At 39.5% G+C, this 26,701-nt stretch overlaps 1 protein-coding gene and 1 non-coding gene across 3 annotated transcripts in view; one reads left to right on the forward strand and one right to left on the reverse strand.

Annotated features, from left to right (window-relative positions):
* Nucleotides 1-26,701, forward strand: part of BBS9 (Bardet-Biedl syndrome 9) — a 481,201-nt gene that overhangs the window by 422,355 nt on the left and 32,145 nt on the right. The gene's annotated exons all lie outside the window — the stretch shown is intronic.
* LOC113891955 lies at nucleotides 3,952-4,058 on the reverse strand. Its single transcript, XR_003510930.1, has one exon. It is a non-coding gene; the product is annotated as a U6 spliceosomal RNA (small nuclear RNA).

Below are 26,701 nucleotides of genomic sequence, written 5' to 3' on the forward strand. Positions count from 1 at the left end.
TTTGAAGGTTGGGGAGTGGTGGTAAGATGAAAGGGCTAAAAATCCAACATTCACGTTCAATGGGGAGGTTTGAGGAAGCAGAGGAACAATCTAAAATACAGCTAAACTGAAAAGAGTATTTGAGAAGGGAAACAAATGAGAAGCCAGATATAAATTGGAAATTATAGGGAGATTTTTAAAAAAGAACATTTCATGAAGTCCAGCCACATGAGCTTTGGAGAAGTAAAGTTTTATAGTAACCTGCAAAAGAGCAAGAAGGGGGTGAATGCTGAGGCAGTAAATTAAGGTTGATTTGCAGTGGCTGCTGTGGGAGGGACAAGCTCAGCCATTTAGCAACTGTGCAGCTACTTCTTCCTCTAGATTTTCTCATTGAAATACTGAGATAGCACCACCTTGTTTTGAAACAGCATTTTGCTTCAAAATTGTTTTGAAAATCAAACTGTATTGTTAGAAGTAAAGAAAGCATGCAGTTTTTAATAGGGTTGCTCCTATTAATAATTATGAGGCTTCCCTGGTGACCCAGATGGTAAAGGATCTGCCTGCAATGCAGGAGACCTGGGTTCAATTCCTGGGTCATCCATTGTAATAGGGAGTCCATAATGGAATGAAGAAGGGTTAATGGAAGAATATTTGAATCCAGGATTAGAGCTGTATTTGACAGGAGAAGCAATTAGGAGCAACTATAGGGGAAGGTCTACCATCAAAGACCTAATAGAATAATGTTCTCCCTGTGTGTACTTAACAAATACTTGCTGATAGATAAGCCGGCTGGTAACTAATTACAATGTGATGACCAAAGCCCAGTTTCTTGGAAGTAGGGCTGTTAAAACAGGAGTAGAATACCAGGGGAGTTTGAGGAATTTCCTTCCCTGCAGATGTTTAAACTAATACAGATAGTCAACAGTCTGAAGACAATTTGGGAAAAACTCTGCCTAAAAGTAGGGGGTTGAATTAAATAACTCTTGAAGTACATCACTATTTTATTTCTTCAGTCATGTCATATGAACAGATCTTTAATATGTACATTTTTATCCTCATCCAGCTGTAAATGTGAGCTGTCTTTTATTTGGAGTAATCTCATATGAGATATTATAATGGAAACCCTAACTGTGTAATTTTCAGTATCATTAAAAATTATGTAGGTTGACCAAAAGAAGGAGTATTTCCGTAACACTGGAGCATCCCTTGGAAGGTACTTATCTCTGAGGCTTTGTATTGATATAAAAAAATAAAACTTTTCTCCCATATTTAATTGACATATGGGACTATTTTATATTCAAATGTGAGGATAAAAAATTTGTATTTGTTCCAGCAGCTGATGATTTGAAGGGATTTCTACTGATTCAACTTGTAAAAAATCTTTTCTAGTTTTCTTCCTCTCAACTTTTACCCCTACCTGAACTTCTGCTACCTCAGTGAGTCTGTCTTCAATAGTAAGATTTTACTAGTTCACCTCCAAATTGGAGTAAACACATATCCTATTGTCTTTCCTTCAACTGTTACTCCCAGGACCTGTTCTCTCTCTGAGGAATTTGCTCTTCAACAATAACTTCTCTGCTTTCAGTAGAAATTCAGGATTATTAAAATTGCATGTATTTTTTTAAATTCTCCTTTAGATTTTAGGGTACCTGGATAAAGTATTTCAATGCTTAGAATCAACTCGTCAATCAGTTACTTGTATGAGGCAGTCACTGAAACTTATTTTATATCACATTTTTTTCATTTAAAATAATGAGAATACCCACAGATAGATGGGGCAGATCCAGCAAGGTGGCCCATTCCCATTTATATTTCTGGCCAAAATACTTGGCCTAAACTGAGAATGACATTCTGCTTCTGACACTACGCAGCCCTTACAAGGAACGATGATGTTCTTGCAGTTAGAACTGTTGAATGAAGTCAGGTTATGTGTTCCCAGCCTTTAAAACACACTTTTCACATTAAACTTTGAAAGAAAAACATTTTTAGTGTGTTTGTTTATTCAAATAAATTATTGGAATAATTAGACCCTTCTGATTTATGTGTAGTGTGATATTTCCTAAACAATTAAAAATGAAAATGAAACACTATTCTCTTATATCTTAGTGGCTCTTAGAGTATATCACCTGATTCTGAAAGTAAAACACCTTTAGTTGTATTTCTCTGTACAATATGTCTCAACTCTATGCTTTTTATTATTATTATTTTATTTATTTTTTTAAAGCCCCCTTAATAATCATGTTTAGACAGTGTAGTATCTTCTCCTTGAGAGGATCCAGTGTAATATCCTCTCCAATTGCAAAAATAGCAATTGTTTATGTTTCCAAGGAAGAGGGATTTTTTTTTTTTTATTTTATTTTATTTTTAAACTTTACAATATTGTATTAGTTTTGCCCAACATCGAAATGAATCCACCACAGGTATACCTGTGCTCCCCATCCTGAACCCTCCTCCCTCCTCCCTCCCCATACCCTCCCTCTGGGCCGTCCCAGTGCACCAGCCCCAAGCATCCAGCATCGTGCATCAAACCTGGACTGGCGACTTGTCTCATACATGACATCACACATGTTTCAATGCCATTCTCCCAAATCTCCCCACCCTCTCCCTCTCCGACAGAGTCCACAAGACTGATCTATACATCAGTGTCTCTTTTGCTGTCTCATACACAGGGTTATTGTTACCATCTTTCTAAATTCCATATATATGTGTTAGTATACTGTATTGGTGTTTTTCTTTCTGGCTTACTTCACTCTGTATAATAGGTTCCAGTTTCATCCACCTCAATTGGAGACTAATTACTTTACAATATTGTATTGGTTTTGCCATACATCAACATGAATCCACCACGGGTGTACACGTGTTCCCCATCCTGAACCCCCCTCCCACCTCCCTCCCCATACCATCCCTCTGGGTCATCCCAGTGCACCAGCCCCGAGCATCCTGTATCATGCATCAAACCTGGACTGGCGATTCGTTTCACATATGATATTATACATGTTTCAATGCCATTCTCCCAAATCATCCCACCCTCTCCCTCTCCCAGAGTCCAAAAGACTGTTCTATACATCTGTGTCTCTTTTGCTGTCTCTCATACAGGGTTATCGTTACCATCTTTCTAAATTCCATATATATGCGTTAGTACACTGTATTGGTGTTTTTCTTTCTGGCTTACTTCACTCTGTATAATAGGCTCCAGTTTCATCCACCTGATTAGAACTGTTTAAAATGTATTCTTTTTAATGGCTGAGTAATACTCCATTGTGTATATGTACCACAGCTTTCTTATCCATTCATCTGCGGATGGACATCTAGGTTGCTTCCATGTCCTGGCTATTATAAACAGTGCTGCGATGAACATTGGGGTACAGGTGTCTCTTTCAATTCTGGTTTCCTCAGTGTGTATGCCCAGCAGTGGGATTGCTGGATCATAAGGCAGTTCTATTTCCAGTTTTTTAAGGAATCTCCACACTGTTCTCCATAGTGGCTGTACTAGTTTGCATTCCCACCAACAGTGTAAGAGGGTTCCCTTTTCTCCACACCGTCTCCAGCATTTATTGCTTGTAGACTTTTGGATCGCAGCCATTCTGACTGGCGTGAAATGGTACCTCATTATGGTTTTGATTTGCATTTCTCTGATGATGAGTGATGTTGAACATCTTTTCATGTGTTTGTTAGCCATCTGTATGTCTTCTTTGGAGAAATGTCTATTTAGGTCTTTGGCCCATTTTTTGATTGGGTCGTTTATTTTTCTGGAATTGAGCTGCAGGAGTTGCTTGTATATTTTTGAGATTAGTTGTTTGTCAGTTGCTTCATTTGCTATTATTTTCTCCCGTTCTGAAGGCTGCCTTTTCACCTTGCTTATAGTTTCCTTTGTTGTGCAGAAGCTTTTAATTTTAATTAGGTCCCATTTGTTTATTTTTGCTTTTATTTCCAATATTCTGGGAGGTGGGTTATAGAGGACCCTGCTGTGAAAAAAATATGGAATGCTTCACGAATTTGCATGTCATCCTTGTGCAGGGGCCATGCTAATCTTCTCTGTATTGTTCCAATTTTAGTATATGTGCTGCCGAAGCGAGCACAACTCTATGCTTTTTAAAAGGTAGCTTTTTGTTTTTAAAATGTTTGATTTTTATTTTAAAATTTTATTTATTTATTTTATTAAAATTTTTATTAAAAATTTTTTTATTAAAAAATTTTATTTTTTATTTAAAAATAAATATATTTTGGTTAGAATTTTTGTATTTCTCTCAAATCTGCTTTCTGAGCAATACTCCATGTCATGTGTAAAATGTTCCTGAAAACTATGATATCAATCTCCAGCTTCAGAAGCTGTGAATTATTCTAATACTGATAGGAAGATTTTTATTTAGTATAAGTATTTGCATATTGGTTGTTTTAAGATATTTTTGGCTTTTGTTCTAAGATATTTATGGCTTTAAAGCCCATAAAACAAGAATCAAGTTTAAACCCCATAAAACAAGAAGTAAATACATACATTGTACTAGTGAGTAGTAACAGAGAAGGCAATGGCACCTTACTCCAGTTTTCTTGCCTGGAGAATCCCAGGGACGGCGGAGCCTGGTGGGCTGCTGCCTATAGAGTTGCACAGAGTCAGAGACGACTGAAGTGACTTAGCAGTAGCAGTAGCAGCAGTGAGTAGTATGGCAAGGCATGCAGGGCTCCAGCTTACTAGTTATAAGCCAATGGAATGGCAGATACCAAGGGTTCATGTGTGAAGTTTGGTGGGTTTCACTCAGTATGCGAGCAAATTTGGAAAACTCAGCAGTGACCACAGGACTGGAAAAGGTCAGTTTTCATTCCAATCCCAAAGAAAGTCAATGCCAAGAATGCCCAAACTATTGCACAATTGCACTCATCTCACATGCTAGCAAAGTAATGCTCAAAATTCTCCAAGTCAGGCTTCATCATTACATGAACCGTGAACTTCCAGATGTTCAAGCTGGATTTAGAAAAGGCAGAGGAACCAGAGATCAAATTGCCAACATCAGTTGGGTCATCAAAACAGCAAGAGCATTCCAGAAAACCACCTACTTCTGTTTTATTGACTACGCTAAAGGCTTTGTCTGTGTGGATCACAATAAACTGTGGAAAATTCTTCAAGAGATGGGAATACCAGACCACCTGAGCTGCCTCTTGAGAAATCTGTATGTAAGTCAGGAAGCTACCGTTAGAACTGGACATGGAACAACAGACTGGTTCCAAATAGGGAAAGGAGTACATCAAGGCTGTGTATTGTCACCCTGCTTATTTAACTTATATGCAGAGTACATCATGAGAAACACTGGGCTGGAGGAAGCACAAGCTGGAATCAAGATTGCTGGGAGAAATATCAATAACCTCAGATATGCAGATGACACCACCCTTATGGCAGAAAGTGAAGAAGAACTAAAGAGCCTCTTGATGAAAGTGAAAGAGGAGAGTGAAAAAGTTGGCTTAAAGCTCAACATTCCGAAAACTAAGGTCATGGCATCTGGTCCCATCACTTCATGGCAAATAGATGGGGAAACAGTGGAAACAGTGTCACATTTTATTTTTCTGGGCTCCAAAATCACTGCAGATGGTGATTGCAGCCATGAAATTAAAAGACACTTGCTCCCTGGAAGAAAAATTATAACCAAGCTAGACGGCATATTGAAAAGCAGAGACATTACTTTACCAACAAAGGTCCATCTAGTCAAAGCTATGGTTTTTCCCGTAGTTATGTATGGATATGAGAGTTGGACTATAAAGAAAGCTGAGCGCCGAAGAATTGATACTTTTGCACTGTGGTGTTGGAGAAAGACTCTTGAGAATCCCTTGGACTGCAAGGAGATCCAACCAGTCCGTCCTAAAAGAAATCAGTCCTGAATATTCATTGGAAGGACTGATGCTGAACTGAAACTCCAATACTTTGGCCATCTAATGGGAAGAATTGACTCATTGGTAAAGACCCTAATGCTGGGAAAGATTGAAGGTGGGAGGAGAAGGGGAGGACAGGATGAAATGGTTGGATGGCATCACTGACTCAATGGACATGAGTTTGAGTCAGCTCTGGGAGTTGGTGATGGACAGGGAAGCCTGGTGTGCTGCAGCCCATGGGGTTGCAAAGAGTTGGACATGACTGAGTGACCGAACTGAACTGAACTGAACTAATGAAAAAATAAAGTTTGATACAGCATACTTTGTCAATGGGACATTTAGTCATATATAGGAGACAAGTTACCTAATATTGTTACCTGTTTTTATTTTTTTAAGAGATAAAAAAATCTTTCCTTTCAAAACTAGATAAAATATAAGGCTGCTAAATTTTAAAACTTGACATGTTATCTCATGGAAAATCATTGATAATTTTTACACTTTATAAATTTATAAATTATAAACTTCATACACCATTTCCATTTTAAAAACATGTCATGGATAAAGCCAGATTGAGACCCCAAAGCGAAATTTCTGTTGAGTGTGTAGTATGTTTGAGGCACTGTTCTAGTTGCTACAGGCGCCGTGGTAAACAGTCCACCTTTACTTTCTGGTGTTACTTTCTCATTTCTAAACTTTGCCCAGTTTTCCTCTGCTATATTACATCGACTCTATTCTTTTTCTTCCCCTCCAGACTTACAAATTATACCAATTATACTGTGGTCTGCTGCTGCTGCTGCTAAGTCGCTTCAGTCGTGTCCGACTCTGTGCGACCCCGTAGACAGCAGCCCACCAGGCTCCCCCATCCCTGGGATTCTCCAGGCAAGAACACTGGAGTGGGTTGCCATTTCCTTCTCCAGTGCATGAAAGTGAAAAGTGAAAGTGAAGTCGCTCAGTTGTGTCCGACTCCTAGCGACCCCATGGACTGCAGCCTACTAGGCTCCTCCGTTCATGGGATTTGCCAGGCAGGAGTACTGGAGTGGGTTGCCATTGCCTTCTCCGATACTATGGTCACTTATATATAAATTTGGGATAAAGCTAATAGCAGTATCTGTAAATAATTCATCTTTGGTGTAGGGAACAATATTAGCAGCATAATGAGCATGTGTAAAATTTTTCAAGGGGGGAAAGGAGTTTTCTTCATGAAGATAGGACTGTTTTTTTGTCTTTTAACAAAAATTAAAAAAAATACTTTGTCATGTTCCAGGCACTGTACTGGGCATTGGAATATGCTGATCAAGAAGAGAGGTTTCCACCTTCATGGGAGCTTACTTCTGGCATAGGAGTCAGATAATAAACAGTTTGTAAGGCTAAATAGGAGAACTGCAGGTTGAATTATGTACAGTATAACAAATAGGGAGTTGAAAGAGTTGCGCAGGTGGGGGCTACTTTATACAGGGTGATTGGAGGAGGCTTCTGTGATGTGGAAGATGAGAAATGAGGATCTAGGGGAGTAGCATTCCAAGCTCAAAGAATAGGATTCAAAAGCCTGGATTTGCTGAGAGTAGTTCATATTCATACACAGACAGGCACATATGTAAGTATCTGAGCTAATGAATGTGTTAATTAAATCATCAAGGGGAATACTCTCCCACCATATCATATATCAAATAATCACATGTAAACTTTAAATCTCTTACATCTTTGTTAATTATACCTAATAAAACTGAAGAAAAAAGAATTTAAAGGGCTGGAGGCTAGAAGGGTCTTGGTGTATTCAAAATATAGTCGATGGCTTGATCTTAATGAGGAAGGGAGAGCCACATCATGTTCTGTCTTCCTTGCTGAACTTCCTTACATTCCATGGTCAGGAATTTATGTGTTACCTTATGCGTAGTGGGCTTCCCAAGTGGCACTATTGTTAAAGAACCCACCTGCCAGTGCAGGAGATGCAAGAGACGCAGGTTTGATCCCTGCGTCAGGAAGATCCATTGGAGAAGGAAATGGCAACCCATTCCAGTATTCTTGCTTGGAAAATTCTATGGACAGAGGAACCTGGTGGGCTATAGTCCATAGGGTCCCAAAGACTCAAATGCTACTGAGCATGCAGGCATGTGCACACACACACATACACACATGTGAGTAGTGGGAAGCCATCAAATGGTTTTAAGCAGGGAAATTATGTGATCTGATCTATGTTTTCAAGAATTACTATGGCTACTATGTCCAGAATGATTTGGAAAACAGGTGGAATGGAAACAGAGGGAGAGCTAGAGAGACTGTTGTAGACACGTAGGCGAGAGGTGATAATGACGGGGGTTGTCACAATGACCTATTTCAGAGTCTGGAATATGTAGAACATGGTGATGGATTGCATGTAAGGGGTCAGACAAGGAAGCAGAGATGACTTCTGGAACGTCTGCTTTACTAACAAGTTAGAAAGTAGTATTGTTGGTGAAATGAGGGAATCTGGAGGAAGAACAGTGTGTGTGTGTGAACGTGGATGATAGGAAGGACAGAGCAAAAGACTCAGTCTTGGACCTATTCCATTTGTGAAGCCTAGTGGGCACCCAGCTGTAAATACTGAGTGGGCTGGTGCTCAAGGGAGACTGTCGGGAGATGGCAGCCCCTGTGTCACAGTCTTTGAAGCTGGACCGGCTCACTCATATGGGGAGAGAAGAGAGAAGGGAGGCCTCATCTAAACCCTGAGGCCTTCCAGCATCTGGAGGTCAGGAAGAAGGGCAGGAACCAACACTGGAAATTGAAGAGAAGTAGCCAAGGAATGAGTAAAAGGAAAACTGTGAGAAAGGAGCCACATGGAAGCCAAGAAGGGAGAATTTCCAAAGTCAGCATTGTCACATGCTGCTAAGATGGAGCAAGATGAGGGCAGAGGTGGGAGCTGACTGATTTCTACCTGAGGTTCTAGTACATTTTGTATATCATGTAGTCTATTTTGTTAATTAATGAAATAATCATACAGATGTGAAAGTGAGTGTTAGTCACTCAGTCATGTCCAACTCTTTGAGACCCCATGGGCTGTAGCCCACCAGGCTCCTCTGTCCCTGGAATTCTCCAGGCAAGAATACTGGAGTGGGTTGCCATTTCCTTCTCTAGGGGATCTACCCAACCCAGGGACTGAATCCAGGTCTCCTGCGTTGCAGGAAGATTCTTTACCATCTAGCCATCAAGGAAACCCAGTCATACAGATATCCAGTTACAAAGTGAGATAAATACTATGAGGCAAGAGATTATAGAGGCTCAGAGTTGGAAAGTAGCAGTGAAATCATGAAGAGAGATAGCCATGAGAACTTCTTCAGAAGAGAAAAAGAACAGATTTGTTCATTGATTGGACATAAGTCTTCGTGACCCAGATAATCACGATGGTGTGATCACTCACCTAGAGGCAGACATCCTGGAATGTGAACTCAAGTGGGCCTTAGAAGGATCGATATGAACAAAGCTAGTGGAGGTGATGGAATTCTAGTTGAGTTATTTCAAATCCTAAAAGATGATGCTGTGAAAGTGGTGCACTCAACATGCCAGCAAATTTGGAAAACTCAGCAGTGGCCACAGGACTGGAAAAGGTCAGTTTTCATTCCAATCCCAAAGAAAGGCAATGCCAAAGAATGCTCAAACTACCACACAATCGCACTTAGCTCACACTCTAGTAAAGAAAGTAATGCTCAAAATTCTCCAAGCCAGGCTTCAGCAATACATGAACTGTGAACTTTCAGATGTTCAAGCTAGATTTAGACAAGGCAGAGGAACCAGAAATCAAATTGCCAACATCCGCTGGATCATCAAAAAGGCAAGGGAGTTCCAGAAAAACATCTACTTCTGCTTTATTGACTATGCCAAAGCCTCTGACCGTGTGGATTACGATAAACTGTGGAAAATTCTTCAAGAGATGGGAATACCAGACCACCTGACCTGCTTCTTGAGAAACCTGTATGCAGATCAGGAAGCAACAGTTAGAACTGGACATGGAACAACAGACTAGTTCCAAATAGGAAAAGGAGTACGTCAAGTCTGTATATTGCCACCCTGTTTATTTAACTTATATGCAGAGTACGTCATGAGCAACGCTGGACTAGATGAAGCACAAGCTGGAATCAAGATTGCTGGGAGAAATACCAGTAACCCTAGATATGCAGATGACACCACTCTTATGGCACAAAGTGAAGAAGAACTAAAGAGCCTCTGGAAAAGGCTGGAAAAGCCCAGTCATACAGATATCCAGTTACAAAGTGAGATAAATACTATGAGGCAAGAGATTATAGAGGCTCAGACTTGAAAGTAGCAGTGAAATCATGAAGAGAGATAGCCATTAGAACTTCTTCAGAAGAGAAAATGAGGAGATTTGTTAACTGATAGGACATAAGTCTTCATGACCCAGATAATCACGATGGTGTGATCACTACCTAGAGCCAGACATCCTGGAATGTGAAGTCAAGTTGGCCTTAGGAGGCATCAATATGAACAAAGCTAGTGGAGGTAATGGAATTCCAGTTGAGTGAAAGTTGAGTGAAAGTGAAAAAGGAGAGTAAAAAAGTTGGCTTAAAGCTCAACATTCAGAAAACTAAGATCACGGCATCTGGTCCCATCACTTCATGGCAAATAGATGGCGAAACAATAGAAACAGTGCCAGACTTTATTTTTGGGGGCTCCACAATCACTGCAGATGGTGATTGCAGCCATGAAATTAAAAGACATTTACTCCTTGGAAGGAAAGTTATGGCCAACCTAGATAGCATATTGAAAAGCAGAGACATTACTTTGCCAACAAAGGTCTGTCTGGTCAAGGTTATGGTTTTTCCAGTGGTCATGTATGGATGTGAGAGTTGGACTATAAAGAAAGCTGAGCACCAAAGAATTGATGCTTTTGAACTGTGGTGTTGGAGAAGACTCTTGAGAATCCCTTGGACTGCTAGGAGATCCAACCAGTCCATCCTAAAGGAGATCAGTCCTGGGTGTTGGAAGGACTGATGTTGAAGCTGAAACTCCAATACTTTAGCCACTTGATGCGAAGAGCTGACTCGTTTGAAAAGACCCTGACACTGGGAAAGATTGAGAGCAGGAGAAGGGATGACAGAGGATAAGATGGTTGGATGGCATCATCAACTCAGTGGACATGAGTTTGGGTAAACTCTGGGAGTTGGTGATGGACAGGGAGGCCTGGCATGCTGCAGTCCATCGGGTCGCAAGGAGTCAGACACGACTGATCTACTGAACTGAACTGAACAGAAGGGTTAATTGGAAAAGAGAAATGTTGGGGAGGGGTCCTGTATTGCTCGTTGCAGTTGGCTGGTGCTCCATTCATTGAGAAGGCATCTTTGGAAGAGGATGAAGCTTGATAGAAACAGGTCATGAGTTCAGTTATATCCAAGTTAATTTGAGTGCTTATCTCATGTCCACTTTTTCTGTAGGAAGCCTTCCCAGAATATTCTATCCTTAGTTAATTATTCTAATTCCTATAGATAAAATAATGTTTGCAATTGCGTATGTTTCAACCCTATACTTACTGTCAGTACTTCACATTGGCACTTTTTGTTATACTCTCTGGTTCTCTATGTGCTGTATATCATTCTTACCTAGAGCATAAACTCAATGTGGACACAAAATACATGGTTACTATCTTTGTTTATACAAGCTGATAACACTCGGCAGGCTATAACATTATGTAGTATTGTGTATTTTTATTCCCAGTGTCACTAGGGGATTTTCTTGAGATATAGACTAATTTCTTATGGGTTATTTAATAATCTCAAAGGTTCATTAGATAAAGAATGTCTTCCAGGGCAGCAGGAATGAGTGAGTTTACTGACATTAAGTGAATGATATACTCTGATGTTTAGTGGAATATGTTCCCTATCTGGAACTATTTTTGAATTAAATTTGTGAAACCTCTACTGCTTACTGTGTTGAGTAGTATTACTGAACTGTGACTAAAACACAAAGATAGTGAACCCTTGAGTTTTGCCAGTCTTATATTTTGCTTTTTGTGCATTATTTCTTTACTACATTACAAAACATCATCTAAATTTGCATCGGTTATAGAATTTGATAGCCCCTTCATACTTCAAATTGGCCTCAGTGATTTCAGCATTGGAAAGTTGGGATTTTATTTTCCCAGCTGTTTCAGTGTAATATATTTGAAGACAGAGGCACTGTCCGGTAAGTTTATAGCCTAAATAAATCTATTTTAAAGGTGTGCTGTCTGGGGCTAGGTGGCATAATGGGATGACATATGAGCTACTCATATTGGAAGACCTGGCACTAAGCTTGTCTCAGGATGCCAGGAAAGTGACTTTAGAGGTGTCAGTTTGCTGGAGTTCTTGGTGGGCATCTGGGAACATCCCAGAATCGGTGTAAGGTCCAACATAATGTATCCTCTGTAAATTATATTGCTACATTAGCCACCTAAGGTCCAAAAGAGCAATTTTTGAATGACTTCAGTAGACATTTCAAAATCTTGTTTTAATAAGTAATGAGAAGGGCAAGCCATGAGAAGTACAAGACTGTCTGAAAGAAAATCAGCCTAATCTAAAGGGTTATATGTGCGACTGGGAGTTGAAAGTTAATCTTTAATATTTCTCTATTTATTTGGCTCATCAGTTATTTAGCAAATATTTACTTAATCCCCTTTTCTGAGCCTTTATCATTTTAGGCATGGATTTCATAACAAGACCGGTTACCTTTCTTCTTCCTGGCTTCAGGTCTCCTACAAATGCCAGTAAAAATATTTCAAAAAAGTGTCATGAAAAAACTTATTATTACTAAGGAAAAACCTTGATAACCTTGTCTTCAATGCTTGTAAAGTCATCTCTCAATAATCCCAAGATTCTTAAGTGGACTGCTTATCTGAAGATCTTTTACTTTTTCTACTTGTCTTTGCCAAGAATGTCTAGTATTAATAATTATACACTCAGTTTCCATTTGAATAGGTTTTTGAATTACTTAAAAGGCCATCATCATGAATTCATATTTAATGTCTGAATCTAAGGTTTCCTTATTGTAGTAACACATTGTGTGCTAGCCAGAAACATCACTTAATTTGAGAAAGCATAAAATGCACAAAGGTGCCAGTCAGACTTTGATTTTTATTGTGAAAATATATTTCAGTAACTCACAGACTTACTGTTGATTAACCTGACCTATTTAGTTCCTTTCCTTTTGTATTTAACTCCTGTGCATAAAATGATCTGGTTAATGGTTGTTATTTTTTCCAGAGGAGACTCTTAACAAGGAAAGCGGTGTTATGGTGGACCATGACAGCTGATGAGGGGTGATCCTGGGCAAAGAGTGTCTGTCTTCTTTCTCTATCCATGAGAAGGTTTCAATCTGAAACTAAGCTACACATGGTTTTGTAGCATTTCTAAGGAGTTGATCCAAGTTGATAGTGCTCCAAGTTGCTTCCAGGCTTTTTTCTTTTTGAAGATCTTCCTGTTGACTCGGATGCTTGGAATTCTCCACGGAATACAGGATGCTGAAATACAGACAGATGGTTTTTCTCTCAACCTCTCTGAACCTCAGTTTCTTTTTCTTGACCTCTAACTGTTAGGATCTCAGTATCCTTCTCTGTGTGTCTGTGATACAATGCTTCACCAGAAACTGTCCCAAGTTCTACTTCCTGTGACTCTGCTGATTGCTTGGGCAGAGCCTTTGATGCCTCATGGTCAGCTCATAGAAGGATATGAAGAGAATTGGGGATAAATTGTACCTCTTTAATTGAAGAGGTGGTTTCAGGTTAAAATATACTTTAATCATCATCTCTTGGAATTAAAATTGTGTTTATTATATAAACCATTATTGAGTACTTATTATGTGCTTATTATCATACAGAAGTCTAGGTGTACAGAGGTGAGCAAAATAGATGAAGGCTCTGCCCTAATAAACCATCCATCCCAGTGGGGAAGGAAGGCAATACACAAACACATAAAAAGATAATTACAAGCTATAACGAATAATATGAAGGCAAGTAGTGTGGTAAAGAGTAACCAGCAGGGGGAGGAGGGATTGGGGAGCCCTTCCTAAAGAGAGGTTATCTGCAGTGAGATGGGAAGGAGCCATCTGTATGAAGATGCCTTTGGTGGGCTTGGGAGTGAGAGTGGGAGAAGCAGTCGATGTCCCAGAGAGAGGGAATAGGAAATGCAAAGCAAGTAGGAAAGAAGGCCAAGGTGACTGGGGAGGATGACAGTGGACGGGGTTGGTAAACTGAGTAGGGGCCAGATCATAGAGGAGGCCTTGTTTCAAAGCTTAGGGTTTACTAGAAATGACAAATCTTGAAATAGGACATTTTTTATGAACCTGTTATCTCTTAGACCAGATGAAAGGTGGCAGTCCTAAACTTGAATAGTCAATGTGCATTCACGGTCTGGAGTGGTTTTGAGCACAGCCAGCAGCATGTTGAAGCAGTACTTTATTATATTCAAAGGCCTGAGACCACTCAGTTCTCAGGCATTTATCACTTGAAAGTGGAGGAGTAGAAAAGTTTAAAAGGCCATAGCAATAACATTTGAGAAAATGAATAATTTAAAGTGAATTAAACCATGAATAATGAATTATAAAAGGAATCCTCACTTGTGATTAGAGATTCATAATTTTCATTTTACAGCAAAATATGGTTGGCTGCCATGCATTCCTGACTCACTTCATCTAAGTACAATTAGGCCCGACACATTAGTGCCTTGATGTGCAGACTTATGACTGGCTTCTTGTGTCGAAACCATTAAATTTTAATGTATTCAGCTTAAGCATAAGTGGTCACAGATGATTCATAACCCTGCTCCCTGCTTTTGGTGAAAATGATCGTTAGCACGAGAATTGTCCCCAATGGCCACACTTATCTTTGTAGTTGATTTCCTAAACATGTTTGTGTCCGTAGAAAACCAGGAATAAACATTGCATAGCTGATGGGTAAAGCGCAATGATAATTGCTCTAAAGCCGCAGGATATTTGATGATGATAAAATAGAACTCCGTAACTCTTGACATTTTCTTTTTGAATTTCTGGTGTCAGGAGAGTACAAGTGATATAAGCTGCTCTTTAAGAATGGAGTTAGCCAACTATGCGTTTTTAGTTTTTTTTTTTTTTTTTTTAAGAAGTAAATGCCAAGAATTGCCCATAGTGTTACGACATCATCATTTAGCTGTTGGGCATAGAGGAAGGATGAACCAGCAGGCTTGCCTGACTGATACTTTAGATGGCAGCTTACCCAATAAAAATAATACTGTGTCTTGGACATAGGCGATTAACCAGCCTGGCAGTTGAATGCTCACCTGACCAACCGTTATCTAGGTCCTGAAAAATCTCAGCCCAATATGCTGCTAGTTGAATTTACATATCTTGTTCAACCCATGCAGATGCATATGATGTGATGATGTCCCTCCTGAGTTGAAGTCCTGATTGCCTTCACAGTAAACTGCCGGTTATCTGCCATGACTCCTGAGTCCCACTGTGATCTGGCTTCTGTGTCTCCAGCCCTTTTGCTTGTACTTGCCAATTAGGGAGCTACCATTCTGAGCTATCCACAGACTCCTAGAAGGAAGCATATTTTTCCCTTGTCCTCAGGCACACAAGTCCTCTGCCTAGGATTCCCATCTTGTATATTCCAGCTGGCTGACTCATGTGAACTTTTACGGTTCGGATATTGTCTGAGACCATTCCTGCCTTTCCCCCACTCCGAATACCCTCTCTCCCTGAGTCATAGTTCTATCCCCGTTTGACCATTGCACCCTATATGGGATTGCATTGTATTATAGAGATTGGTATACCCTAATGCAACCACGGAGAAGGCAATGGCACCCCACTCCAGTACTCTTGCTTGGAAAATCCCATGAACGGAGGAGCCTGTTAGGCTGCAGTCCATGGGGTCGCTAAGTGTTGGACACAACTGAGCGGCTTCACTTTCACTTTTCACTTTCATGCATTGGAGAAGGAAATGGCAACCCACTCCAGTGCTCTTGCCTGGAGAATCGCAGGGACGGGGGAGCCTGGTGGGCTGCTGTCTATGGGGTCGCACAGAGTTGGACACGACTGAAGTGACTTAGCATAGCATAGCATAGCAATGCAACCCTGCTGTGGGCTCCTTGAGTGTAGAGGATGTGTATTGTGCCCTTGGTACCCCTATTTGTTAGCATAGAGTTTGCATATGGTAGGCTCTTGGCACTGGATGAATTTCTGTATAGGTTATATCTCTTTCCTGACCCTGAAATGTAGAACAACTGGCTGTTCTCCAAACTGGTCTAGGTATCATGTGGGATTATTCTTGGTAGTAACAAGATAACCAGACTTACTTCAATCTCCTTATCACATTACAAATGATTTGACTGCTTCCTTTTCTAAAAGAAGACATTTTTACAGTCCCATTACTTAATGAAGGAGCATGGTCCAAACTTGCTGTAACTCTGGAAATCCTTATGAGATTCATTCATTAACTATTATGAGATTAGCCACACCTGGGTATAGGCTTTGATTCAGGTGCTCTGAGACTGCTTTTATCCAAGCAAAGTCAAAATAAGAGTGCTGCTCCCTGCTTCCCTCCCCTCCTCCCATTCATTGTAGTTTCAGGGCATGTACCACTGAACAGTCTGTCTCATTAAATAAAGCAATAATATTGTAGGGCTGAGAGATAAATCTAAAAGTCTCCGTTCTAATACTCCAGGCCATTGTGTTTCTAAAATCTCCCTAAAAAGATAGATGTTTATTCTTAAGCATCTCCAGGGATAGGCTTCCACAGCCCTCTCAATTATGTGTTCCATTATCTCACCAGTCTTCTCATCAGGAAGGTTTTTTTCCTTAATGTCTAACTTTAATCCCGCCTGTTGTAATTTAAACTCATTTCCTTTTGTCCTGACTTCAGTGGAAATAAAAAATAACTCACCAGCACCCACCCCCCCTATTTGTAATTGAAGATGTCTGACTTCCTCCAGGCAGCTCTTTCTAATGCTAAATGGACCCAGTCTTGCCTTTTTCTTCTCTTGCCTTTCTTGGAGACTCTTCCTTTTAAAACTTTCATTGTTCTTATTGCAGCAAGTATCAGGGACCATACATTTCAGTTCTGTCATTTTAATCCTGCAGCTTATTTTTTCAGTCTACCAATCTGTATAACCTTAGTAAGCCACTTAACACATTGAAAAAGAATCAATGGACACAATTGTAAAGAGCCTCACAGTTAGGGAATCTTCATCTCTGCAAGCGATCTGCTACAGCTGACCAGTACCCTCCCTCCCCAATTGTAGGGAAAGAGCAAATTAGCCACGATGGCATGGTCAGGCTCTCTTGGCCCACGTTTCGTAAATACATGGTTATGTAACAGCTGAGATCACTTAAAACACTGCGGATGTGTGTCACAAGGTACTCGCTTAGACTGCTTTGTGCAGTGCGCATATATGAGCACCACCTGAAAAGCCCTTGCGGCTGCATTATGGCTGCGTTCACTGGGTCAACCACGCGAGGAGAAAATACAGCATATCTGTTGCTGCTGTAGCTGCTGTACCAGCCTGTAGAGAATAAACACATCTGCAGTTCCTACGGCTCTTCTGAGTTTTCTTCTAGCTTCCCTGCTCTCGGTTTGCCTATCCTGAGTTCAGCAAACAGTGAGCTACAGCAAGACACCAATTTACATATTTAAGAGTGAAATGATTTTCTTGTCTTATTTCTTGCTTCTTCATGTATACAATTCATGTGGCCACAACTACAGTGTTTTAGAGTCCCAGATCTACTCACTGCTGTGCCAGGATAGCTCAGGGATGGAGGGAAGGGGACAGTATTCTCATTTTCTTTTGCCTTTCTCAGATCCTAGAGGCAGTAGCATTGACAGAAGCTACAAATTTCCAGTGTTCATGGAACATTAATCTTTTTTTTGGAATCTGAGATAAGAACTTGGAAGTAATATGAAAAGGAAGATTAGCTGAAAAATCAAAAATACAACTGTCTTCCTCCTAAAAATAGGAACTTCTCCATGAAAATTAGAAAGGAGATAATAATAGGTGTGGATGAAGATGAAGTTAAACAACAATACAAGAGAGAAGAGGAAGTGGAGCAAGAAGAAAACAAGTGATGTGATCAAGTGAAGGCGGATTCATTTTGATATTTGGCAAAACTAATACAATTATGTAAAGTTTAAAAATAAAATTAAATTTAAAAAATAAATAAATTTAAAAAAAGAAAAAAAAATGCTTTAATTTGTGATCCTTCAACAGGGAAATATCATAGTTAAGATCTCTTAGTAAAAAATAAACAACTATAAAATTCCAGAATAAGAAGTGACTCAAATTTGTAATATAAACATGATAAGAATTTCTGTTGATGTCTATGCTATTAATTCAGTGATTCCTCATGACGTGTTACCATCCACTGCCTATGATTTGAGGAGACATGGGTATTATTAATGTGACAACTTAGCAATTCTACATAGTCTGATCCTTCAGGAATAGTCCTTCACTATAAATAAAAAATGTCATTGAAATTACTGTAACTTCAAAGTAACTTCAAACTCAAAATAGGCATATAAGCAGTATTATGTTTCCTTCTATTAATTGAAGATTATATTAATAATACTCTGTCTTCTATGTAGCAGTGCCATACAGGGTATTTCAATGAGTATCTAATTGGCCCTTAAATTTATCCTAAAAATCAAAGGGAGAAATTGGTATTCATGGCAGGTGGACTGAATATTAAGTCTCTGTAGTACTCAGTAGAGGATTTTAAACATTATTAGTAATCACTTCTGGAAGCTTCATTAAGGAGAGAGTTCTTTTTCAATGTACATGTCTGTTACCTAGGACTATTTAGAATTAACTGCAACTACCCAGAAGGAAATGAAATATTCCTTTCTCCTGCTTCTCTGAAAAGATACCAGTTGACCAAAGTTTCAGTCTACAGACAGGAGAGAATGCCATCTTCCCCTCAAATTAAGTTAATTGGCTTCCATTAAAGCAAGTGTGTCCCTTTTATAAGTCACAGTCCTGTATTCTAAACTAAACTTGAAACGGCTCACCACACAAACTTAAAAAGCCTTATGTCTTGAAAACTTAGTGATAGGAGCAATGGAAATGAGAAAGGAGAAAATAGATGGGAAATAGATGGGGAAATAGTGGAAACAGTGTCAGACTTTATTTTTGGGGGCTCCAAAATCACTGCAGATGGTGACTACAGCCATGAAATTAAAAGACGCTTACTCCTTGGAAGGAAAGTTATGACCAACCTAGATAGCATATTCAAAAGCAGAGACATTACTTTACCAACAAAGGTCTGTCTAGTCAAGGCTATGGTTTTTCCAGTGGTCATGTATGGATATGAGAGTTGGACTGTGAAGAAAGCTGAGCACTGAAGAGTTGATGCTTTTGAACTGTGGTGTTGGAGAAGACTCTTGAGAATCCCTTGGACTGCAAGGAGATCCAACCAGTCCATTCTAAAGGAGATCAGCCCTGGGATTTCTTTGGAAGGAATGATGCTAAAGCTGAAACTCCAGTACTTTGGCCTCCTCATGCAAAGAGTTAACTCATTGGAAAAGACTCTGATGCTGGGAGGGATTGGGGGCAGGAGGAGAAGGGGACGCCAGAGGATGAGATGGCTGGATGACATCACTGACTTGATGGACGTGAGTCTGAGTGAACTCTGGGAGTTGGTGATGGACAGGGAGGCCTGGCGTGCTGCGATTCATGGGGTCGCAAAGAGTTGGACACGACTGAGCGACTGAACTGAACTGAACTGAGGCAACTGCAATGGGCCTTCGATGTGTAAATCAGAAACACTGTCAAAACAGTACTTCAGATGTGTTATGTCATCTCTAGGGTCAAAATGACAAGTTCAGGTCAATAATAAAATCATTTGCAAGGATATATATTGATACTCACTTAGATTTAAGCTCCCAGATTTATGGCATCTATATATTTTACTTCAATTTTAAACCCAGGTAAAGACCACTGGAACCTAAAATCTAAAAATAGATTTATTGTTAGGATTAGTAGTAGTTGTTTGCTTTTAATTTATTGTCATCCTATGACTGTCATCCTAAGAGACTGCTTTTAAAAGAATTTACAGTTCCCACAAACACAGGAAGTAAAGTCTACGTGGAAAACAAAAAATCATTCTGTTTGAGCCAGTTCTGACATTATTCTGATTTGAAATCAAGACAGTAATTAGAAAATTGAATTTTGATAACATTTTTAGGGCCTATTTTACAACAACCCTCTGTCTTAGAAAGGTGCTTTTGCTTCAAAGAAATGGTGTGTATTTTTGGCCTCTTACCCGACTCTTTAAAAGAAACTTTTTATTTTAATGTAAAATTGATTCTCATGTGAATAACTCAATCTTCCATGCCTATTGAGTTGCACGTACGGGTCAGTTTAGCCACAGTGCATACTGTAAAGGATGGTGAAGGGAAGGAATGCCTGAGTAGGAGTGCTACATGATATCTGTGCCAACCTGCATCATTGGTAAAGTGAAGTCATGAGTTGCAAAGTAAGTGCTTCGAAGAAGCACTCTTTATGGTGGGCCCTTTTGCATGATTGAGTGTCTGAGAAAGAAACTAGCCTACAACTTCAGATCTCAGTATGCTGTTACCAGTAAGGCCAAATTCTTCCTGGAACTTATGCTTTATTCATTTTAGCTTTGAAAGATTAAAAGAATCTTGCCTGGAATTCATTAATTTAAGAATGCATTTCATTATATTACTGTTTTACTTTAAAGATCAGGAAAGTATTCTGTTGTCTCCTTTCTGTTTTATTGGGAAATGAGGAGGGGAGGGAAAGAAAGGAGGGAGGGATAGAGTGGAGGAGAGAGATTTCTTTTACTTGCATTTTTATTAAAATTACTATGGGGCTTCCCAGGTGACTCAGTGAAAAAGAATTCACCTGCCAGGGTATTCGAACCCAGGGTTCGATCCCTGGGTCAGGAAGATCCCCTGGAGGAAGGCATGGTAATCCACTCCAGCATTCTTGCCTGGAAAATCCCATTGTCAGAGGAGCCTTGCTGACTTGTCCATGGAGTCACAAAAGAATCCGACGTGACTCAGCGACTAAAACAACATTACTATAATGTAATTTACCAACTATGGTTCTGTTCTTACACTATCTACTTTCTGCTCGTGTATCATCATATTTGTAACTCTCACTTATAATACCTCTTACATTTTAATACTGGAAGGCATTTTAATATAAGGTAGGCAACATATAATTAGTTGGAGGTGATATGTTTTTGGACAATCAAGGTGGAGACAGGCTGACAAGAATTTGTGTTCTAGTCAACGACTTACTTGCCATGTGACTTTGAACAAGTAATTAATCCTTCTGAGACTTTGTCTCCTTAAGTGATACAATGGTAGCATTGTGAGGACTGATTACATAATGCATGGAAGATAGCATGAGACCTGGCCCATGGGAAATGCTCTGCTCATGGTGATTTTTTCTTTTATTATGATGATGATGATGGAAAATGATTTATTCCTTTTTGCGTCAGATGTGCTAAAAACTTCCATGGAAGATTACATAAAGAAATTCTTGGCTGTGACTTTAAAGCCCTGATCAATTTATTCTGGAAAAGAGGTAAAAATGTAATGTGTGCTCATAATATGATGAGAATAACAATCTCACAAATATTTCTATGTTGCCTTACCAGGCATTTGAGATTGAAAGCAGATCCAGCCTGTTTCTCCAAAAACTGAACTCATTGCTGGGAGATAATCTCTCTTTTTGAGGTAAAGAATGATTTGTATTGATTTTTTGGAACTCATGCTTAAGAATCTCTGGCTGCAGACTACAGTGTAGCTATAACATCAGAAGGAAATATTTGCATCGAGTGATGGGTGAGGCTACATGGGAAAGTGAAAACAGCTTAAGGGCTGGTATGAGAAGAACTCTTTCAAATCCAGATTCTACCTGCTGCTGCTGCTGCTGCTAAGTCACTTCAGTTGTGCGACCCCATAGACAGCAGCCCACAAGGCTGCCCCGTCCCTGGGATTCTCCAGGCAAGAACACTGGAGCGGGTTGCCATTTCCTTCTCCAATGCAGGAAAGTGAAAAGTGAAAGGGAAGTCGCTCAGTCGTGTCCGACTCTTCGCGACCCCATGGACTACGGCCTACCAGGCTCCTCCATTCATGGGATTTTCCAGGCAAGAGTACTGGAGTGGGGTGCCATTGCCTTCTCCACAGATTCTACCTAGTAACTGTATATCATTTGCTCTAGTGTCATTTCTTTCCTTTTTTTTGTAACTTTAAACTTTTTATTTTGTATTGTGGTATAGCCAGTTAACAATGTTGTGGTACTTTCAGGTGAACAGGAAGGGACTCAGCTGGATACATGTACATATACATGTATCCATTCTAGTACCATTTCTAGTATCATTTTGATACTAGACTATAATGACTATAATGCTTAATTTACAAACATACTGAAATATCAACAAAGATAACATGCATAAAGTACCTTAACCTAGTATCTCATTCAGAATAGATGCTCAGTAATTCCTCTTGCCGTCTGCCCTCCCTATAGTATTTGAGATAGTTTGCTGTAGAACTACCTATTTTTACCACTTATCCTGCTTTCTGGGGTCTCTAACTTTGAGTCATTTCTGACCCACTGTGTTTGCCTATGGGCTTTCCCAGTGGCACAGCAGTAAACAGTCTGTGTGCAATGCAGGAGATGCAGGAGATGTGGGTTGGATCCCTGGGTTGGGAAGATCCTCTTGAGGAGGGCATGGCAACCCACTCCAGTCTTCTTGCCTAGAGAATCCCAAGGACAAAGGAGCCCAGTGGGCTACAGTCCGTAGGGTCATAAAGAGTTGGACACAACTGAAGTGACTGAGTACACATGCACACGTTTGCCTACTTGGTAAGAGGAAGCCTGGTCTTGTCATATAAGTTGCTTAGTAGAGTTTCAGGAAAATATGGTTTAAAGAGAAATAAGCTAGTACCTATTTATTGACTAAGACCTTGGTAAGCTGTCTAAAAGTGCATAAGTACCACTTAATGACTTCCTCTGTCCTCAGTCCATCACAGTCAACAAAATGATGCTATTCAACAGTTTATTTTCTTCTGTTCTTTCTCTTGATCCCCTTTCTTTTTTGTTTGTTTTTTCCATGATACATGAAGAGAGAAGAGACTGTTTTGAATTTCTATATTTAGTCCAGCTGGACTAAATATTGAATATTCTGGATATTCTCTTGCCAGTGAAGGAGAAAGACATGCGTGTAATTATTGAACTTTTAACAGCCCATCCTTGGGGCTGACTTGGAGACTTGCATAGCAACACGTATCCAGTTAGGGTCGAAAGCAGAGCCCAGATCAATACAAAGCATTAAGGCTATCAGGTCTCCAGATGAAGTATCTGTTGTAAGTATGACTCTAAAATATAGCTATAAATAAATCAGAACACTTCTTAGACAGCAGCTACAAAGTGTTTGTTTATACAGGCACAAGGTGGTAAGTGGAAGGGACTATGTCCCAAGATCTTATTTGTATCACTTTATGTATTATTGGAAATAAGCATAGGGAGTATGGTCTGCTGATAACATCTGGGCCAGTTTTATCTCCAAATGTCTGTTTCCTTTAGATGTGGATTCTGTTGATTTCTGCCTATGGGTCACAGACTTTACTATATCCTTTACCCATTCATGTATGTCTATATAGACACAATATTGATATATACTGATGAGAAAGATTGGTTCTCATTATTGTTTAGATATTGGTATACACTCCATGGAGTTGCAAAAGAGTCCAACATGACTTAGTGACTAAATAGCAATAAATAATATTAGGTTGGTGATGACAAAATGCTAAGCAGTAATGTCAGGAATGTTTCTTGAAAAAGATATCTGTACTTTTGCTAATTTTGAGAGAGCTTATATTGCAATATATATGTATGTGTATCTCTGTGTATGTATTACACATCCTTAATATATAAAGGTCTTTCAGGAAATAACTTACGGTCAGAATTGTAAGTTCTTTCCTGCTAGAGAGTAAATTTTGAGAGTAACATGAGCCTTAAAGTTCCCATGTAATAAAGAGGGCCAAGAATTTCTAATAAGGACTTCCTCACCTAAAAATTTAAGAAGAGGTACTCTGTTGTTTTGTTTTGAAATAGTATCTATGATTTGGAAGGTAGAGAGAAAAGAATTAGTGTCTTTCAAATTTAAATACTTGTTTGCTGTTTTGATAGCTCTGGTTATTATCAGTCATTTTTTTAAAACAAAGTGAATTAGTGAGTCGTTACTGTGTGTATACAGTATATTTTTTGCCAAAGGTTATAAAATACATATGTTTTTAATATGAAGACAAAACTTTCAAATGAAAGATTCTAAATTGGCTTAAAATTTCCTGAAGAAGAATGTGCACTTGACAAATTAGAGATACATTTTTCCAAAGAAAATTGCAAGAACAAATATTAGATCCTTCATGTTAAGAGTATAAACAGCTACGATTTAAGAACACAAGAAAAATAACTACATGAGGCACTACTACTCTCTGCTGGTTGTCTCATCTCAGTGACTGTTCCTTCTCAGCCTCTTTTGTGGCCCCCTCTTCCTCTATTTAACCTGAAAAGTTGATATTCCTTCAGGTTCTGTGCTTGGCTCTCTTATTACTGCCTGGCTGATTTTAATTTCTGTCATTAGTTACTTTCCATATGCTGATGACTTCCAGATTTGTGTCCTGGCCACATTCTCCCAAGCTCTAGGTCCATACATCCAAACATTCATTGGCCTTCTTCACTTAAGTGTGACATATGCACTGTAAACTCAACATTTTCAGAAAGTAAAGTCATCATATGCCATATCTCACCCTACTCTAGCCTTCTCTTTGTATCAGGTAGGCCCAAAAGGTCGTTCAGATTTTTCCAAAAGACATTACAGAAAAATCTGAATGACCTTTTTGGCCAACCCAATATTTCATGTCTCAGCATTAATACTGCCACCAATTTAGTTGCCCCAGCGAGACTCCATTTAACTCATAAAATTTCATCTCAAACCAATTCTATTTCCACTGCCACCAGGTCACTACTGTAGCTACCTTTGTATTGTTGCAGCAGCCTGTTCTCATTTCCCCTACTCTGTCTTCTTCAATACATTGTCTGCATTTCACTCTATGTATAAGGAAACCCCTTGGCTTAGATCTTAACTTCTGTGGCTCCCATTGTTTCTAGGATTAAGTCCAGATTCCTCACCATGGTAACAGGCTCTTCCTCACCTCATGCGCTCAGCACTGCCTGCTTTTCTAGCCTTGTCTCCCATTCCATGACCTGAACAAGCTGAGTTTTTTTACTCTAAACATTTGGACAAGCCTTCATGTTTGCAGTTCCTGCCTCTTCCTACCTTAGTACTTTTGCCCAGCCAGTTCCCCATTTACCTTCGCATTTTGGTTTGCATAATATTTCCTCCAGAAGCTCTGACATATCCACTTCCTTCCTCCCATTCACCAAATAAACACTTTGTGTTTTTCCTACATGCCCTTATAACATATCCCTATCATAGCACTTACTCCAGTGTGTTAGAATTGTTGTTTTACTCTCAGCTTTCCCCTCTAGGCTGTAAATTCCTTAAGGTTAAAGATGTTGAAACTTATGGTTCTTGGAATATAGTGTATGCTTGAAAAGTATTTCTTGATTGTGTAAATGAATTATTGTGACTTCTCCTTACTGTTTTCATGGTGGTTTTGCCAGTGTCATCATGTGTCGCATATTTCCCTCAGTTTCAGAATGTCTTCTAATTTCAAATGAGAACTTCAAAACATATAGAACATTATATACTGTTAAGTAAAAAAGTAAAATACAGAATAGTATTATTGTAAATCATTCCTTAAGGTAAGAAGAAAGATATATAAGATAATATACATGTCTGTTCATTTGTATGAAACAAATAGAGGAATGGTGAGCCAGGAGCTAGAGAGATTAGTTACCTGGAGGGAGTAAATGGTGGAAAGAAGTGGGGACCTAGGAACATGATAGCAGAGGTGAGGAGGGAACAGTTTTTTTTCTAAGATCACCTTTGTATATTGCCTTGACTGTTTGGAACCACAGTAATGTTTTGCGTACTTCCTCTCTGAAAACAGATAAATAAAACCAGGATGTAGGGGGAACCCGAAATGTAATACAAAATATAGCAGGTGATTCTAACTCTGTAGTGAATTAGTAACATATCCACACTGAAGAGGGTGTTAAAGAAAAGCGCTAACCTGGGTAATGCTGGAAAACAGTATTTTGACTGGATATTGTGAAGCTAATGGCAAATACAGTTATCAAGTTAGTGTTTCTTATACAGATGGGGGTTGTCAGTTCTGAAGCTGCTTTATGTTTAGAATTATAGGAGGGGAGCCCTGTAGTATTGGACTGAAAGCACAGGTGGTTGTATGAACTCACAGTTTTTACTATATATCTGTCTAGATGTATATACAGAGGCATGGATGCAAAAGTAAAATAGATGTGCGTGTGTTGCACTTGGTGAGTATGCATAGTGTTCCCTTGCTCTGTCTGCTGATAAGGCCTAGAAACAAAGAGATGCTAGCAGCAGTAAGCATTCCTAGTGCCCAAGTTTTGGTTACCATCTTTAGTAAAAGGAACAAGGCTGATTATATAGGTAGTGCATGTGTTTGCATGCTCAAGCGCCCAATTGTGTCCAACTCTTTGTGACCCCATGGGCGGTAGCCCACCAGGCTCCTCTGTCTGAGGAATTTTCCAGGCAAGAATACTGGAGTGGGTTGCCATTTCCTACTCTAGGGGATCTTCCCAATGAAGGGATTGAACCTGCATCTCTTGCCTCTCCTGCACTGGCAGGAGAATTCTTTCCCATTGCACCACCAAATAAATGGCTACCCACTCCAGTATTCTTGCCTGAAGAATCCTATGGACAGAGGAACCTGGTGGGCTATAGTCCA

Source organism: Bos indicus x Bos taurus, chromosome 4 (genome assembly GCF_003369695.1).
Source record: "Bos indicus x Bos taurus breed Angus x Brahman F1 hybrid chromosome 4, Bos_hybrid_MaternalHap_v2.0, whole genome shotgun sequence".
Lineage (NCBI taxonomy): Eukaryota > Metazoa > Chordata > Mammalia > Artiodactyla > Bovidae > Bos > Bos indicus x Bos taurus.